This window comes from Nylanderia fulva, unplaced genomic scaffold (genome assembly GCF_048542155.1).
Source record: "Nylanderia fulva isolate GAGA-0341 unplaced genomic scaffold, ASM4854215v1 Scaffold30, whole genome shotgun sequence".
Classification (NCBI taxonomy): domain Eukaryota; kingdom Metazoa; phylum Arthropoda; class Insecta; order Hymenoptera; family Formicidae; genus Nylanderia; species Nylanderia fulva.
This window is the reverse complement of record NW_028190369.1, coordinates 2,531,823-2,549,540: the sequence shown is the minus strand read 5'-3', so window position 1 is coordinate 2,549,540 and position 17,718 is coordinate 2,531,823. Positions and strand designations below refer to the sequence as shown.

Genomic DNA, 17,718 nt, shown 5'->3' with positions numbered 1-17,718 from the left:
TCCACCTCTTTTACTTTTCTCTTTTCTTCTTTCCCGGTCTATATACGGCTCCGCTACTTCCGTTTCTATCCGTTCGCGCCCGTAAAGTGTGTTACGTATCTTCCGCCACCTTCTATATACCCGGTTATCCCCGGTGTTCCTCTTCCGGTAACGTCGATGGTATGACGACGCATAGAAAAAAAGGAATCCTTGATTCAAGTATATTTTTATTCATAGTTATTTCGTTTTATACTGTTATGTTATTATATGATGTCGTGTTCTAAGATCGAATTTTTGGTTTTTTGAAAAAAGTTGTGATTTAATTTGATTTAAGAACATAGCACTTGATAAGGCCGCCGAATCGTTGTGAAAATTCAATAAATTTAATTATTTGCCAGAATTGATCGATTGAATTATTATACCATTTTTTAATTATCATCTGGTGACTTCATAGTTTTATATCATTTATATTTTTTTTTATTCTTCAACGCTATTTGATTGATTTAAGCATAGAATGCTCTTTGTGATCACAAATTTTTATTTGCCTTAATAATAAATAAGTTTGTGTGAAATATATTTTATCCTTAAGATATATTCTTGTTTGAAAAATCGCGTATGGTAAAAACAAACTTAGTCACATTTGAACTAAAAATTATTATATATATTTGAAAGTACCACTTATATGTATCTGATGCTCACTTGTCACTTGTCCTTGCAATATTTATAAGTAAATTTCAGCTTCAAGAATATTTGCACTTTGTTTTAAGGATAAATTATCCTTTATCCAAAATTATTTATATTTGGCGCTATTATAAGGATCAAATATACTTGAATCAAGGCTTGCATTCTTTCGAGGATACTGTTTCTTCTGTGCGGTATTCGCTGTTAACGTTCATCGTTTTGTGTACACGCATATACGGTCGGACGATTGCACAGAACTAGATATCGTTGCTGCATCGGTTACGAGAGCGCGAGAGATATCGTTTGAGGATTACGTCTCGGGGTGAGAATCGTCGCGGATTACGAAGGGTAAGTGTCAGAGCGATGGCAAACTCGATGAAACGCGATGCACTTCTTATTGCCGTCCCATTAAAAAAAAGGAGCGCATCTTCCAAGTTCTTGTGTCATCGAAACACGCTTTTATATTTATATATACATATATATATTTTATTTTATTATATATATGACTGCAGTCAATAACTTATCAAGCGATAAATATGTCCCACATTTTTACACTTTATTAGAAATCAGAGATAAAATGTATATATTATTATATACATGCATATTATTATATTATAGACATTTTATATATATAATATATATTTTAATATAATATAATAATTATATATACAGAGTGTCCGGTAACTAACGGACCAACGATTACAAATGGATTCTTTGGTCAATTTGGGAACGATTTTTCCTCAGCAAAAATGTTGAAAAAGGTCATCATTTTTTACAACTTTCCAATATTTGTCATTATGTATCTTTATAACTAAGCCTCAAATTAAAATTTTATTATAATAAACTCTACCTGAAATTAACTGAAGAATGTAATTATGTTAGACTTTTAACTCCAAAACGTTTAGTTTTCAAAAAACCTATTTTTTTCAATCGCTTATAACTCGAAAATTATTGACTTCTCAACATTTTTGCTAAGGAAAAATCGTCTTCAAATTGGCTAGAGAATCCGCCCTTAATCATTGGTCCGTTAGTTATCGAACACCATGTATATATATATATAAAATATGTTACTATATATATTTTTGCTACTATATTAGCACATATAATAATTTGCATTTTTAACTCTGCTTTCTGTAGTGGCAAAAATGTGGGACAGATTCGCCGCTTGATAAATTATTGACTGAAATCGTATACATAAACACTGTAAATGTAGGTAAATGTATACGTGCCCACATGCATCGTATTACTAAAGCGTTCAACTAGTCTCGTTTCGTGTTTCTGCCAGAGAAGTAAAATTTGTACGAAAAAATAAGAAAAAATTACGTACACATTGTAGGAAAATTAACTTTACTTAATCAACTAGTATAACAACGATGAAAGAGCTAAATGAATATCTACTGCTAGAGAAAAATGATCGAAGAATTCATGTTCCTTGCGCGTGGTCGTGCTGATGCTTACTAGCGAAGAATTTACCGCGATTTTACTCTAACGAAGATAAATGTATATCGTAAATCAGTATTATAATATCGCGGACTTTGCGAACGAGATAACCGACCCAAATTAATATACACATGAATCGATGTAATTGAGTTTTCCGATAAAGCAAACTTTAAGCCGCCTGATTCCATTAACACGAGTCTCACACGATAATCGTACACGTGAAAATTATCTGGTGTATTTGTATTTTGATAAAGCGTGTTTTATCATACTTGAAAATGCCAGTTTTAATTTATAATTTTATATATAAAATTATACACTGAAAAAAAACTATTGAACTCAAATAAATATTTACTTAAATAGTTCCATTTACACATTTGTTTGAAACAAATAAATATTTACCTGTTTTGAAAAAGAATTTCTTATATCAAATAAATATTTTTTCACAGCAAATCAATATTATTAGTTTCAAAAAAATGATGTATAAAATAATACTGAAATAAATATTTATTTGAATAATTAAATCATTTGTTTGCAGTGTATGTATGCAATAATGATCGATTTTATACAAATTTTCAAATATTTATATCACTCTCTGAATAAATAACTCACATTATACGACCTTATTTGGTCTTACTTTACATTACAACGCATATTGAAGTGGCGCGTCACTCAAAATTCAAGTTCCGAATGTTGCACGTCACGTTTCGTTACGTCACATCGAAAGTCGAATTGTCCGGCACAATATCGCAATTCCCATGCAAATATAACTATCTCGCTTTAACAAAAAGCGATCATCGATATCCATTGTACGATCCCATGCGGAAAGCCAAACGGTTGCCCGTTCTACGTCGGCTCAACAGAGCTGAAAATGGATTCGAATGATAGAAACCGAGTGATGTAATTAATATCGATTAACGCTTTGTTGCTGAACCTTGAATACGATGCGTTACAATCCTGCTACAGAGAGAAACCATATGGGACAGATGCGCGTCGTATGGTACCATTTTTTACGATGCCGCAAAAGGGAAAGAGAGCAACGCAAAGGCAGCTTTTCATCCAGTATCGCGAATGCACGAAAATGTAGACGAAAAAACGATACGTGCTCGTCCAAATTCACAGTTTTTGAAAGAAACCAAAAATCAATGAATAATCGTTGCTCTGATTTCGCTACGATAAGTATGTTATACATATATGTTTGCACATGTTGCTATTATATGTCGTCCGTGAATGAATAAAAATTCTTTTGATAAATATGGACGAGTTTCACTTGCACACCTAATCTCATCAGGAACGCACGCAAATTTAATGCCAACGCGGAAAATGTAATGGTATACTGATATATTCTCAATCACATATCTTATATTAAGGAAAAAAATTATTTTACCTAACGGCGAAGAGATGTGAATTATAAATTGAGAAGAAAAGGGATTTAGAGTTTGTCATGAGTATCGCTAAATTGAAGCTGATCCTGAGTGAAAAATTTATACAGAAAAAGGAAGAAGAGAAATAAAATATAAAAGAGAAAAAGAAAACTGGGATAGGACAGTTATATCCAAAAATTGATTTTCTTCTAATGTTATAATATTAAGAAGCATGATTTCCAGACTAAAATTGCAAAAAAAAAAACGAATTTCTTTTTCATAATTATTATTTAGAAGAGCAAACTGATACATGTATATCATAATTGCGTCTTGTGACATATAAATATAATTTATCAGCTCAATATAAATATTAGCTAGATTATTTGACTTTTTCTATCATTTTTAAGCTGGTTTTTACGTATATATTATATTTTCACGATTATATACATAATAATATGTAGTAAATCAATCATGACTGTTAAATAAACGTCACGAAAGTTGCAAAATACCAAGAATTATACACATTTCGATAATTACTCTGTACCACATTAGATGAATAACGTTTTAATCGCGCGTAATTATATTTACCCGTTAAATATAAACTACGTAAACAAATTGCTTGTCAATTAATTTGATCAAAATTGGATACATTAATCGCGGATTTATTTCATGAAAAGCATTATTTTTCTTATTGAAATAGATGAAAGTAACGAATTCATATAATAAATAATATAATTATTATATATTGTATGTGCGTAATTTATAATTAATAAAAGTATATCTAGACAAATAATTAATTTGCAATAAAACAAGAAATATAAATTGATTGAATGTCACGCAACGATAAAATGGTAATTTTTATTACTTTCAATTAAAAATCGTCGCACAGCAGCTTTAAATTGATTCTATGTCAATATAGTGCAACCTTGCATCCATTGCACTCGTTCCATTTAGCTAAATAATTCGTTTGCTCAAAAAAGTGGAACGTGTTCTTCTCGTACGACCTTTCAATTTTCTGCACCAACGATCGCCGATGTGCATGAGAGGAATAAAAGCAGAAAGTTTGTGCGTAAATTCGTCTCGCGAAATGACAAGACATATCATTTTCTGTGCATGCACATACATTTATGTACGTTCTTTGATATGTTTCATACATCAATTTGCTCGACCATGAAAAAAAATAATTTTTAGCAATCATCAGACAGATACGATCCGAGATAAAAAAAACATGTGCATACATAGTAAACAAAATGCATAAACAACGTCAATATATCTGCAATTTTGTAATATTGTCGCGTCAGCAACAAGCGATATCGATCGCATCGGAATTCTTTAGTGGGACAAATCACTCATAATGGCCGCGTCTATGTAAAAGGTCGCTTTAATTGAAATTGTTGAAGTTATTAACAAATTATTAAATTGTTATTCAAATATGAGATTGACGAGAGATGCAATCTCTCTCTACTCATTAACTCGTTATTAAAGAAATTGTTCCCTTATTTGTTCACATTTGTATAACGGAATTTACATATAGAACAGTATTTTGATTAATAAAGAAAATCTATATTTATACCAACCTTTTTTTATCTTTATGTATAATTATTGCTGCGTACGTCTCGTATTTATTTCCCTATGTTGCACCTAAAAATGCTACACGAAAAGAATTTTTTCTTAAAATTTACCCTGAAAATCATGGTAATTGTGTGGCAATATGGTATTGAAAGAATCTTATAAGAGTTTCTCTCTGATTAATATTTACCACACAAAAATATTAATATATGTACATAGTAAAATTAATCGAACATATTTTATATCTTATTGTAGTAGATATTAATATTTTTTATTGTGGTAAATATTAATCAAAGAAACTTATATAAAATTCTTTCAATACCATATTATTGATTTTTTTTCAGGGTAAATTCTAAGAATTTTCTCTTAAAATTATGATAATCTTGGGACAATATGGTATTGGAAGAATGTTATAAGAGATTTCTCTGATTAATATTTTGATCGCAATAAAAAATATTAATAAGATTTTTTATTGTGGTAAATAATATCAAAAATTAATATCAAAGAAACTCTTATCCGTATTGTATATAGTATTTTTATTGTGATAAATATTAATCAGAGAAACTCTTATAAGATTCTTCCAGTATTATATTGTCGCACGATTACCATGATTTTCAGGGTAAATTCTAAGAGAAAATTCTCTCTGTGTAACAAATCTCCTTAAATGTCAGTGTCTCGAATTTTACATAGATAAATTTTTCTTTTAAATAGAAAACACATACACATTTATTAAGAAATATATTTCAGAAATAAAAAGGAAAACAGTTCGCTGTAGCTCTTTTACACTCTCTCTCTTTTTCTTTCTAGTTTGTTTTCCCTCACTTCATTACCACAGTTGACAAGCATAGGCACGCGGGTATATATTCGTAAGAAATTGTTTTACAAAAACGTCTGTAAAATATGAGCATCGTCGAGAAATAAGGAGAATAAAACATCGAGCGCGATATCTTCGTCGTTATGTCGCGGAGACGGAATTTCTCCACAGATCTTTCTCCATATCCTTATAAGACAGAATCGGTAAAAAGCGCATACAGAGGAAAGCTCTGTTCGTCCCTGCGAGATTCGCTTCCCGTGTGTACTTTTCGTAGCAGAAACAGTTACGGGAGCAAGAAATGCACGCTACGTGCCGAAGAAGGTTACTCGAAAGTGCACGATACGATTTAAAAGAAACTACACGGTTTCGTGGCGAATACCCGCCACAACGTTGAATTTAAAGCAACTCGGGTGAGATATATCTACCCCGGGTGAGAAAAATGGGACTGTGGAAGCCGATTATTTTGAAAGCACTAGTTAAGTTTCGAGCTAACAAAAGCTTAGCTCCTAAATAACAAACAAAATAAATCAGATGAGAAAATAAAATAATTAATATAAAAAAATTCAAGTATTTAACATAAAATAGAGTTAAATATATGATGTTATTATCGAATTAAAATAAATGTGAATGTTGTCAACTTTTTTAGCTATCAAGGATATTCCATTTTTAACGTTTATTTTTTTTTTTTAGAGAAATCTCTGACAATGAGGTAAATTACAAAACAAAAGTTTTTCTAATAAAACGTCAAAACCATAATGACTTTTAAGTTGAATCGTTTAAAGTTAGTGAATTACTGAAAGCGCTGAAAGTTTAAATGAATGGCAATTCTTGATATCTTTACTGAAGATCAAAGATACTTTAAAAAGTCGGAGATTCAATATAAACGGGCGCACATATAATATTTTACATAAAGTAAAATATTTTACAAAGATTTAAAAAGAAATAGTCATCCAAAACCCGAACAATTTTTTCAAAAATTCATCCATAATTTAAAACAAGAATAAGATATAAAATAAAAATACGAGCTTAAGATGTTTCTGTAACACAAAATTTTAAAATGCATTCTGCAAATCTGTTTTAAACAAATGGTAAAAAGAAATTTATTTGATTGAATACATATTTTAATAACGAGTACGATAAATTAGAATACATTTTCTCCATTTCTGAAATGAAAATTACACATCTGTGTGCAATAGACAATGCATCCTGAGAAGTGCATTATGTTTATTACATTTAGTTCAACCTTCCGTATCATATACTTGCTTACTATAATGTAACTTCTAAAGTAAACTGCCTTTATAAACTTCCTGTTTTGAACCGATGACTGTTAGTTAGTGCTACGTATACTAATATTAGATAGCAAAAGTAAAACTTTGTTCGGTTCAAACAGATTCATTTTGATATCTCAGACTAATTTATAATTAAATTAAAAATTATTGTCTATACTGTGTTTTTTGTGTATATTGTGTATATTTTGTATATCCATATTTGTGTGATATGTATTTTTTTTTTTAAATTATTTAAAAAAAATTGCCACAATAATAAATCGGCAAACATCAAAGCAATTAAATCTCGTATTGAGGCGTCGTTATTGGAAAAAATAAAAATTAACAAACGCTTTTACGATCACTTTAATCCGAGAAAAAACAAAATATACATGGAATGTTATTAATACCATCATGTTGCAATCGTTTGTATGTATGTATATAAGCTTTACCTCAAAATATCAATAAACAAATCGATAAAATAAACACAAATAAATCAATTAAATTAAATACAATTTTGTACATTATCTTAACACATCTACTGTTGAAATTATTTAATTAAAAAGGATTAATATATATATATATATATATCACACAGAGGATTAAGCATGATAGAATTTAAAGAAAAAAATCGAATTTAAAAGGAAAAAGAGGGGACATTTGTTTTCACACTGGATTTAAAACAAATTTCTGTTTCCGCGCACGAGAATAATTGGATGTAGCTTTAAATCGACTATTTTAAAAAAGAAAACATCAATATATTTCAGTGAAATAGGTCACTCTATAAAACGATAGGCTCTTTTTTCCATAGAACATAGAAGCAAAAAATCAGATAAATCATCGTTTGCACGTATTGTCGCGATTGACATAGAAAATGGAGAATTGTAGAAAGTCGAATGTGCCGTAAAAAAAAAAACTTCTGCCGTGCAAAAATACCATTTTTGTTACTGGTGCTGTACCTCAAAATGCACAATTTATTCAAATATGCAGTTCGAATCGATAAAACAATTACAAACATTCACACATGCTAACATTATTGTAAATTATTTGTAGATATTTCGCGTATATTTATCAATAATTTACAATAATAAAATTAAATCAGAAATCGGATATCGCGTGTAGATTATATAATAAAAATTACTGCCAAATTATTCTACAAAGCTAAATTTTTGTATAATATAAATTTTTTCTTAGAAAAATTGTATCTTCAAAAAGATATCTACGCGAATAAGTTATGAGAGACATAACATTCCTTTAAAGATACAGGAATACCTATTTCTAGAAAGAATCGTCTGGTATCGCGAGAACCGAATTTATTCACTTGTCCGTATATTCCAGCCAACAAAAAAGAGCATGCAATCTCGTACGAAGTTGTAGCACTTGCTCCGCCTGCATATAACATATGTGTGGATGTGTGTGTTCACAAAGAATTTCTATAAAATGCACATTTACCTCGAGGAATATCTTAAACATCGTACTTCTACGCTTTAGGAAAGCATTGATCGTTCGATTTGCTTGTGGGAGCAAAACCAAATCGCTCGCAATTATTAATCTACATGTTACGCAGCTACGCTTTTTACAGTAATGACAGATTAATCGATTTTGTACGGTATTAAGAGAAGATGTTATAAGTTAATAAGTACACAAAATAAACTTTTATAAAAAAATATATATATTTTTGATAAATATTCCTCGCCGAAAAATTTTATTTTAAAAGATTTTTCCGAGAAAAAAAATAAATAGTGTAAACATTCGTAATTACTTTTTTATTTTGTCGAGAAATATTTACATTGTCAAATCTAACACAATTCCATGCGGAGCAAATTATTTCTTTAATATAAAAATTTTCACCATTATATCGGATTTGAAAATCAATGATGTATTTTTTGTCAAAAAAATTCTACGCTTGCGCGTCCGTAAAAACTGAAGCGTATTGCAAATGCACAAATAAAAGCAAAAAGTAAATCATAATAATTGACCTGACACGTGGAACATTTGAATAATGTACTATATCGTGTGTTTTCACAAGCAATAAAAAAAGTCTGGTTAAAAACAAGCGTCCTTCGAGCAACCAAATATAATGTTCCTGTATTTTTCATATCTAAAATATGAAAACCTCGTTACATATAAATGCATGTACCATACAACTCATCACTGTTCAAGCTTTCTTGTAATGTATCTAATATTAACCATCAAATTTTTTAATATAATGTACAGTCAAAAATTTTGTGAATCTACGATAACGTGCAGGTATATCTTTGTACCTTTTTAAAATTAAATTTTCGTAATTATATTTCGAAATAAAATAATCGCAGAATGCTCTTTCAAATTCTGTCTCTCTTAGCATTAATATATTTTAAATTATGTAAAGATATCATATTGAAAAAATTACTCTATCAAATGAGATAATGTTCGAATCTGAATGAGCATAATATGCGAATTATTCGTTACGGATGAATTTATCGACGGAAGAATTTGATTCCAACTTGACATTATTTGCATTATATAATTTAGTTACACGAATCTCTTTTCTCACTCCAGTTAAAGGTTTTAATATACCCGCCAAAATGGCGTGCGATACGTACGATGCATACTTGATTCGTTATCGCGATCGTTATTGCACGCCGTGCACGTTGCGGATACTTTAATGATAACGTTGAGAAATATTATAATGTATGACCTTTACGTTTTTTCTTCTTGGATAGTATAATAAGCAATCTAGAATTTCTGAATCTTAATTGCATTTGCAATAACGCCACGTTTCGACAAAGAAGAATAATGTGTTAAATGCCGTTTCGTCTTATCGCGAAATTTCCTTTGATTTTTATTCTAATTATTCTTATCAAATCAGAAACTTTTGATTAAAATAATTTACGGATGTTTAACAAAAAAATTGTATATAGATATATCATTTAATTTTCTATATTAGAATCATGTCGGCGCATTTTAATTTGCTGCGTTACTAAAATTCTAGATTTCTCTTTTATGTTTTGCATGGTTGAATGCCACTGGAAACGCATGTGAATAAATTCGATACGCATCTTAATTATTGCTACAAAGCTATGTGCTGCAACGAAAACATCGTGCACACTACGACCTTTTACATTTTTCAATCTCAAAATAAAATCCGGAGATTTATCTCTACTGTGCAAGCGTTAGACACGTATTCGAGTTACAATTTCGTTCAAGAACGATAGTCAATGTGGAATAATATAAGATGTAAGAGGAAACTTTAATTAAATAAATAGAAATTATGTTACATCTCTGTACGTGCATACGTCATATCTCTATTTTAAAAAAAGCAGTTTGCAATTTCTCGGTTCTAATTTTTTCTCTTTAATTTTCTCAATTTTCGTAAAAAATTAAAATAACAATTAAAAATTAAAATCTTTTCGTAAAAGTAACTTTTCTTTTTAATAACTTAAGTAACTCTGAATTATGTATTTAATACTTTATTATTTTTACTGTAATCAAAGAAAAATTAGCCAATAGTCTATTATTTTTATCACATCATATTAATTGTAAGTAGAGCGCGTTATAATAATAGCGTTCCATTTCAACCTTTCTTATCTAATCGTTTAATTCATTACTTTTTTATGACGTCCATCCAATTTACTGTTAACGATCTTCTGTAAGCATAATGATGTCATAGAAACGAGTAAAGTCTTAAAAAGCAAGATCTGTAAGAACAATGTCTTGGCTGCCGTTTTTAAATATCGTTATACAGATACGCAGACAATCTTAAAAAACGTCCTAATTCTTTTTGATCTCATAAAAGCAAAATTAAACGGATTTAAAAGTTTTAATACAATTTTATAACTCTCATTAAATTAATTCTCATAGGCTCTAATTAATTCCAATTGAATCTGTTATAAAATTTAAATTTAAGATGTATGCACTATACTATAGTTGTAAATTTAAATTTAAGATGTACGACACTATATTATACTCAAATTTAAATGACTAACACATTGTAGCACAAGACAAATTAAAAATTCCGCACAATGGCTTTAAAAAAAGCTAAAATCGTATTAATAATTATATTATAATAATTATACTTATCATACTTTTCGTATTCTAAATTACGTATTTTGTATTACCCCGATCGATGCTATTCTGCATACAATATTTAACAATATGAAATGTACTTCTTCAAAACTTAATTTTAAAGGGCTCTGTTCGCAAACAACGTATCAAATATAATGGCTAATTCTAGTTTGCTAAATTATCCTTTATTGGATTTTAGCTTTATCATTAAATTCCCTTTATACCTTTAGAATAGCCATTCCATGCCACGCTCCTCTTTATGATGCACAGCTGGTACGTAGTTATTGAAATGCATTTATTTCAAAATAATGTTCCTACTAAATTATAAAATTTATAAATATTCACTGTTTAATAAATTGCTAACTTTTTTTCTAAAAATTATAGATGTCACAAAAACAATTCCAAAAAAAGTCATCTCTGATATGTTCCACTGCCTGCTTTATGAATTCAGACTTTTATTTTCGTAACACTAGCAAAAATTATATAAAAAATATTATATATTTTAAATTTTTATACATTTTAAATTTAATACCGTAATAGACATATTTACCGATTGTAATTATATTTTAATTATATAATGGTTAACTTCTCTTTAGAATAAATATTTAAAATTCTAGAACTGCAAGAAAAACGATACTTCACCATTTTTTAATGAAGAAAAGTGCGATTTTTGATACGCTCTGTAAAATCATATACATGTTGTTGTTAACTGTCGTTGTGCTACACTTGACGTTATTAGATTCGCGTGCTACTCGAAACCGCGTCGCATAGTTAACGTTCAGCTCACGTTGTGAGAACCTTGGCGCTTAAGAAGAAATTAAGATCATCGTGGATAATGATCCGTGGGTGTTTTGAAAGCAAAAAAAGATCTGCTCGCGTGTCGCGCGGTCACAAAGTGAAAAGAAAAGAGAGATAGAGAGAGAGAGAGCGTTTATTCTACACGTATATCCTTAGGCTAACTTTTGAAGAGTCCGCGGACAACTTTAGATGTCTTGCGAATGATATATCCGTGACAAGTCCACTCATTTCTTATCTCCAGTGTGATGTATTATATGTGTCTCGTTTGCCTTTATAAACTTTCAGCTTGCTCGCTACTTGCGTCATCATGTGCTGTATATCAAGCAGATGTCGCAAATTATTTTGCTTCATTGTCGTATTTTAACTTACTAATTGTGCATTGCGTTATTAATTTTGTTTTTAATGTTATTATTGCTATTATTTATAATTGTTATTGTCAGCAGCATAATAAATTTTATTAGTGTTGTATTCGAATATCTATGCTGCTTATTTAATATCATTGTAACAAACTTCAATATTACCGTCAAATTAAAAACAATAAAAGCATTAATTAATATTTAGAAATCAAACAAATCGACGATAATTTAAAATATTGTAAAATTATAATTATTTGTCCCCACAAATTTGTTTATTAGTCACAAAAAATTATATATATATACACAATATAATAAAAAATATATATTAAATAAATAATTTTTGTATCGCATAATTGTCCACTCTTTTAAAGGTGTAAACTTAATAAGCGTGAAATAAAAGTTATTGCATTTAATTTTAAATCATATATAATTTCCCAAGAATATATTCGCTCGTATTTCCTTTCTGCATGAATCTTCTATCATCTTCGCCTGCGACATTGTTTTCAGAATGTTCGATATGCAATGAATAACAGCATACAAAGTATGTACTATAGAAACCATGCTCTGTGATTTATAATACAGCTGCAATGTTCAAGTATTCTGTTTGGCGAAACGTACTTGTGAATGTCAAACAATTTCAAGTATGACATGATAATTCAGTTGAAACAATACTCTGTACCTTTGAATGTGATAGAGGAATTAGTCCTTTCACATGCTTTGTATAAGTCGTATCAAGATTTACAGCGATATTAACAATAAGATGGTCTCGATCATATATATATATTAATGTCACATAATGCATCAGAATGATTATACTTGGCGCGATACGATATCAGAGATATATCACAAGCTCCGAGACACAGCTGCTTCTATCAGACATCTACGCACGCCAAATACATCAATTTCCGTAATAGAACATAACACATTACGACCTACTGTAATCCAGATCTAACTGATATTCTCGTTCAAATATAATTTTGTCATATAAAATGCCAATTTAAAATGCAAAATAGATGTTGTAATTTATTTTGCATATTTAATTAAAAATTTATGTGAAGCTTAAGTTATTTACACACTCGACAAAATTATGCTTATAAATTTACACTCGTATACATATTTTGTGATGTACTCAATGCTTTTTAAATTACTATCTTTTTTAAATCACCATTCACATCTACTACAGTGTGTTACTGTGTTGAAACAACAATTACCAGATATTTATTCTTGTCACAACTTGTTCCATATTTTCCATCTGATACTAACAACGTCCCTTGCATTTGCAAATAGCTATGTTTTTTTTTATTTTGTAAAAATACGCGTTAATGAGATTAACGATTCATTTCGTACATTTTGTGCGTTTGAAAGATATTTCCCTTTATGTTTACGCTCAGAGATGCGTTTTTACTGGCCTGCTATCATTATGTTAGTCTATCATAAATTCTGTTCTAAACACATTCTAAATATTAAATAGCGTTTTTTCCATGATCAACGATTGTTGGTGCGCGTATTATGTTGTGCATAAGAATTCTTCGCGCAATGTAGCTTTACATTAATTTCTTCAATCCTATTAGTGCTGCTAAACATGCATGTGAACTAAAATAAATAAATAAATAAATAAATAAACAAATAAATAAATAAATATATATATATATATATATGAAATAAATGCGCGCATCATGTGCATTCTTTGGCTTCTAGTAGCGTTACTTATAGAAACAACCAAAACAAATAACTGCGTCTACAGTAAGAAAGATTCTATATTTAAGCAGAATATTTAATATTAAACGTAGTTTCCTTTCTCTTTGTAGTAAATGTTCTTTACAGTAAACAGAAATGAGAACTAGTATACTAAATTCAATATTAACTTTACATAAAAATAATTTAGTTAAAAAATACGTTTAAATTTATAAACTATTGTTATTAAATAATATAGATAGTATTAAAAAATGTATAAATAATATACTTTGTAAAAACAACTTATTTACTTATACATATGATCAACATAATTAGGAATTTTCGGATTCTATTAAAATTTATATAAAAAAAATAAGCTGTTTTGACCTTAGTTCACATACATTCTATTGGAGTAGTGTTTTAGAAATATTATCTAAAAATAACAAGTTTTTTTCAATATTTTTACTTTAAATCGAAATAATAAAAGGACCAACTTTATTAAAAATAAATATAGAATAATACTTATTTTTTGTACATACACAATTTCGATTTGCTAAAATCCGATTGATTTCCATTTGGTCAATCAATTTTACTAAAAAAAACGTCGAACGGAATTAAAAAATAATACTTTTATAGGAGTGCCATGATTGCCAGATACAGGAAATTGGTGTCGATTTCGTTTCACCAGAGTTTATCAACTATTCTTCTGAATGCTACGAAGCGTAATCACAGCTTCAATATTTTACAAAACGATACCACGTGTCATTAGAGCTCTTAAGCCATCAGAAAATGCTATTAATATATTATCTGTTGTCGCCTTCGTTGCGGGCCAGTTGTGACGTTTCAATCTAAATCATTTCTGTTTACTTTAATGTTGATTTATATATTCTGAACACGCAGCTCGAATTTAGTGCAAAACGTACGCGATCTCATTGAAAGTTTCTGACGTTTCTATAAAGAACGAATCTCACATCTATCTCGTGGGTAACATTTATCTGTTGGATAACTCCTTTGTTACTTGCATGAGAAATAAAAAAGATTGTTGAAATATCATATATTCGAAAAACGTACGAAACAAGGTTATTTATCATTTTGAATCCCATCGAAAATGATTTTTTTCTGGAGAAAACTGAGAATTTATAAACAAATATGTAGAATAAAATTTTCTTTTTAATACGTTATAATTGTTCAGATTTCTGAAAAAAACAAAACTATAATCCAAAAATAAAAAAAACATTTTTTAATTGAACAAATATATATCGCAATGGCTTAAAATTATTAAAAAAAGTATTTTCTTATTTATGTATACGTTGTATGTTCCAGTTTATTTTCTGTTTTAGATTACGTATATGCTCAAGTATGTATATAACAATAATACAGTAACAAAGATAAGATGTTCTAAGCACTGCGGCAGTTTTCGTGAAAAAACAGAAAAAGAAAAGGAGAGAAAGAGAATGAAAATTGTATATAATTCCCCCAATTTTCGTATACGAGCTTCGTAAACATTGTAACTACAAACATTGTTACATATTAATTATTTGTGTGCATAGCGAAGATTTTAATTGGATTGTGAATTAATTAAAGGCCACATACAGGGTTTGTCCGGAAAGTAATGCGTCGCATTTTTTTGTGACGCGACTATACATCGCAGAGCGATGGGACCGGTTGGGGAGGAAGGGGGGTACCCTTAGCTTTCCAACGGTAGGTCGCTCAATTGTTTCCATGCGCTTGGAGGGTTAGGACGGCTTATTCTGTGAACCTCTGCTTAGTGGTCGCGTCGAACTTGTGATGGAGAGAACGATAGAGCAACGCTATGCGATAAAGTTTTGCGTGAAGCTGGACAAGACGCCGCTGGAAACTTTTGAAATGCTCAAGAAAGTTTGGCCCCGGCGGACTTTTTTTTATTTCCTCGGCTGAAAAGGGAGCTCAAAGGACAACAGCTCGAGTCGGTTGACAACGTACAAGCTACTTCGACGGCCTCCCTGAACAGCATCCCAGTCAAGGAGTTCCAGAAATCTTATGACGCATGGAAATCGCGTTGGCAAAAATGTATTGACGCAGAAGGGTCATACTTCGAACAATTTTAAGTTGTTTTACCTATGCGATCAATAAATTCTTTTTAAAAAAAATGCGACGCATTACTTTCCGGACAAACCCTGTAGATTTAATCACATAGTGCATGTACATACATTATAATATAAGCACATTGAGTACGTTTAGCGACGGCAAGAGATATAGCAGCACTTTCTCTGCACGATTTTCTAATCAACATTAAATGTACAAGTTAAATCTTTTATTGCCATTTTGCAGATGCTTTAAGAAATAAGTACTCATTTTGTAAAAATTTCCATTATAATAAAAGTACATTATTCTCCGTCAATTTAAAACTAATTAAATAAAGATGAGATAGCGCGCGTCTTTTCTCTATTGGAGTTAATAATTGGAGTTAATAAAGCGCTTAATTCGACTAAGAAAAATTCGGTTAGAAAAATATAATAAAAATTAAAGCGAAAAATTTATTATTTTATTGATAACTTTTTAAATAATTTTTAATGTATTTTTTGGGTATTCTTTAAATCACGGATTAATTATCAATTCTACTCATGATCTATCATGTAATTTAGCGCGCGGGTTTCGGGAATTAAGCAAAAAGACTATAGTGCTCCGAAAAAAAGGAAAATGTGAAGAGTTTAGCGAAAAACTATCTTTATTCGCATGCGTAGTTTTCGATTTATTCGATATATTCAAAAATAAATGGAAATAAAACACAAAACTTTCGAAGCAGCACGCCGTGATATAAAAGACATTTCCAAGTTCCAAAAATAACGTCTTAGAAGAAAATAGAAATTAAGTTTTTTATTAAGTATATCTTCGTTGCGAACTATATCCGGCATTACGTCAAAACGAAGTTTAAAGTTTGAAACTGTTTGGACGGATATGATTCAAGAAATGTGTTAGTGTTTATCGTGATAACTGTGCCACTTTGTTAATCATTGAATTTAAAATAAATAAATAAATGTGTAATCTATCTTTGCTAAATAAATATATATGTAATTTGTGCATGAAGCCAAAATATGTTTGCAAATATCATGAAAATGTTGAAATATCATAAAATAAATATTAATAATCAGTATCGCAGTGAATTACGCAAAATGAGTTTAACTAATTATTAAACTTATCAGTTAAAATGTTTTTTTTTTCGTTCTACACATTATGTTATCAAAATATTAAATAAACATTTCTTTTTATTTTTCAAACTTTTTGTTATTTTCCCATTTTTCTTTATCTTCTTATTTCTATCTGATAAATTAATTATTTAAAAATGTAATTAAATATAATTTGATTTAATAATATATACATATATATAAAAATTTATAATAAATTATACATATAAAAAATCTTAAGCAATGTTTCATCTTTTACTTCTAAATAATTATATATTGTAATACAAATTTGACAGTTTTATTTGAGAAATTAACTCACAGCCATACGACAGATTTTGCATTAGTAATTTGAATTGCAATATCTAGTAAAAAAATAGAATTTACTATGATACGGAGTAACGAGTACGCCGCACGCGACAACGTCGCTCGAAACCCGGGATTATCGATTTTTGCAGCTACTAGTATTATATGTAGAAGCATTGCTGAAATCGCTTCAATATATATTCTTATATAATCTTATATACTCTTTAGCTTACATTTTAAATATTGAACTTAACATATATATCAAAA

General features: G+C 29.4%; 2 protein-coding genes across 3 annotated transcripts in view; both read right to left on the bottom strand.

The window, feature by feature from the left end:
- Nca (neurocalcin homolog) overlaps nucleotides 1-17,718 on the bottom strand; it is a 154,007-nt gene that overhangs the window by 80,948 nt on the left and 55,341 nt on the right. The window lies entirely within an intron of this gene.
- Nucleotides 1-17,718, bottom strand: part of LOC114930555 (neuronal calcium sensor 2) — a 128,517-nt gene that overhangs the window by 55,581 nt on the left and 55,218 nt on the right. The window lies entirely within an intron of this gene.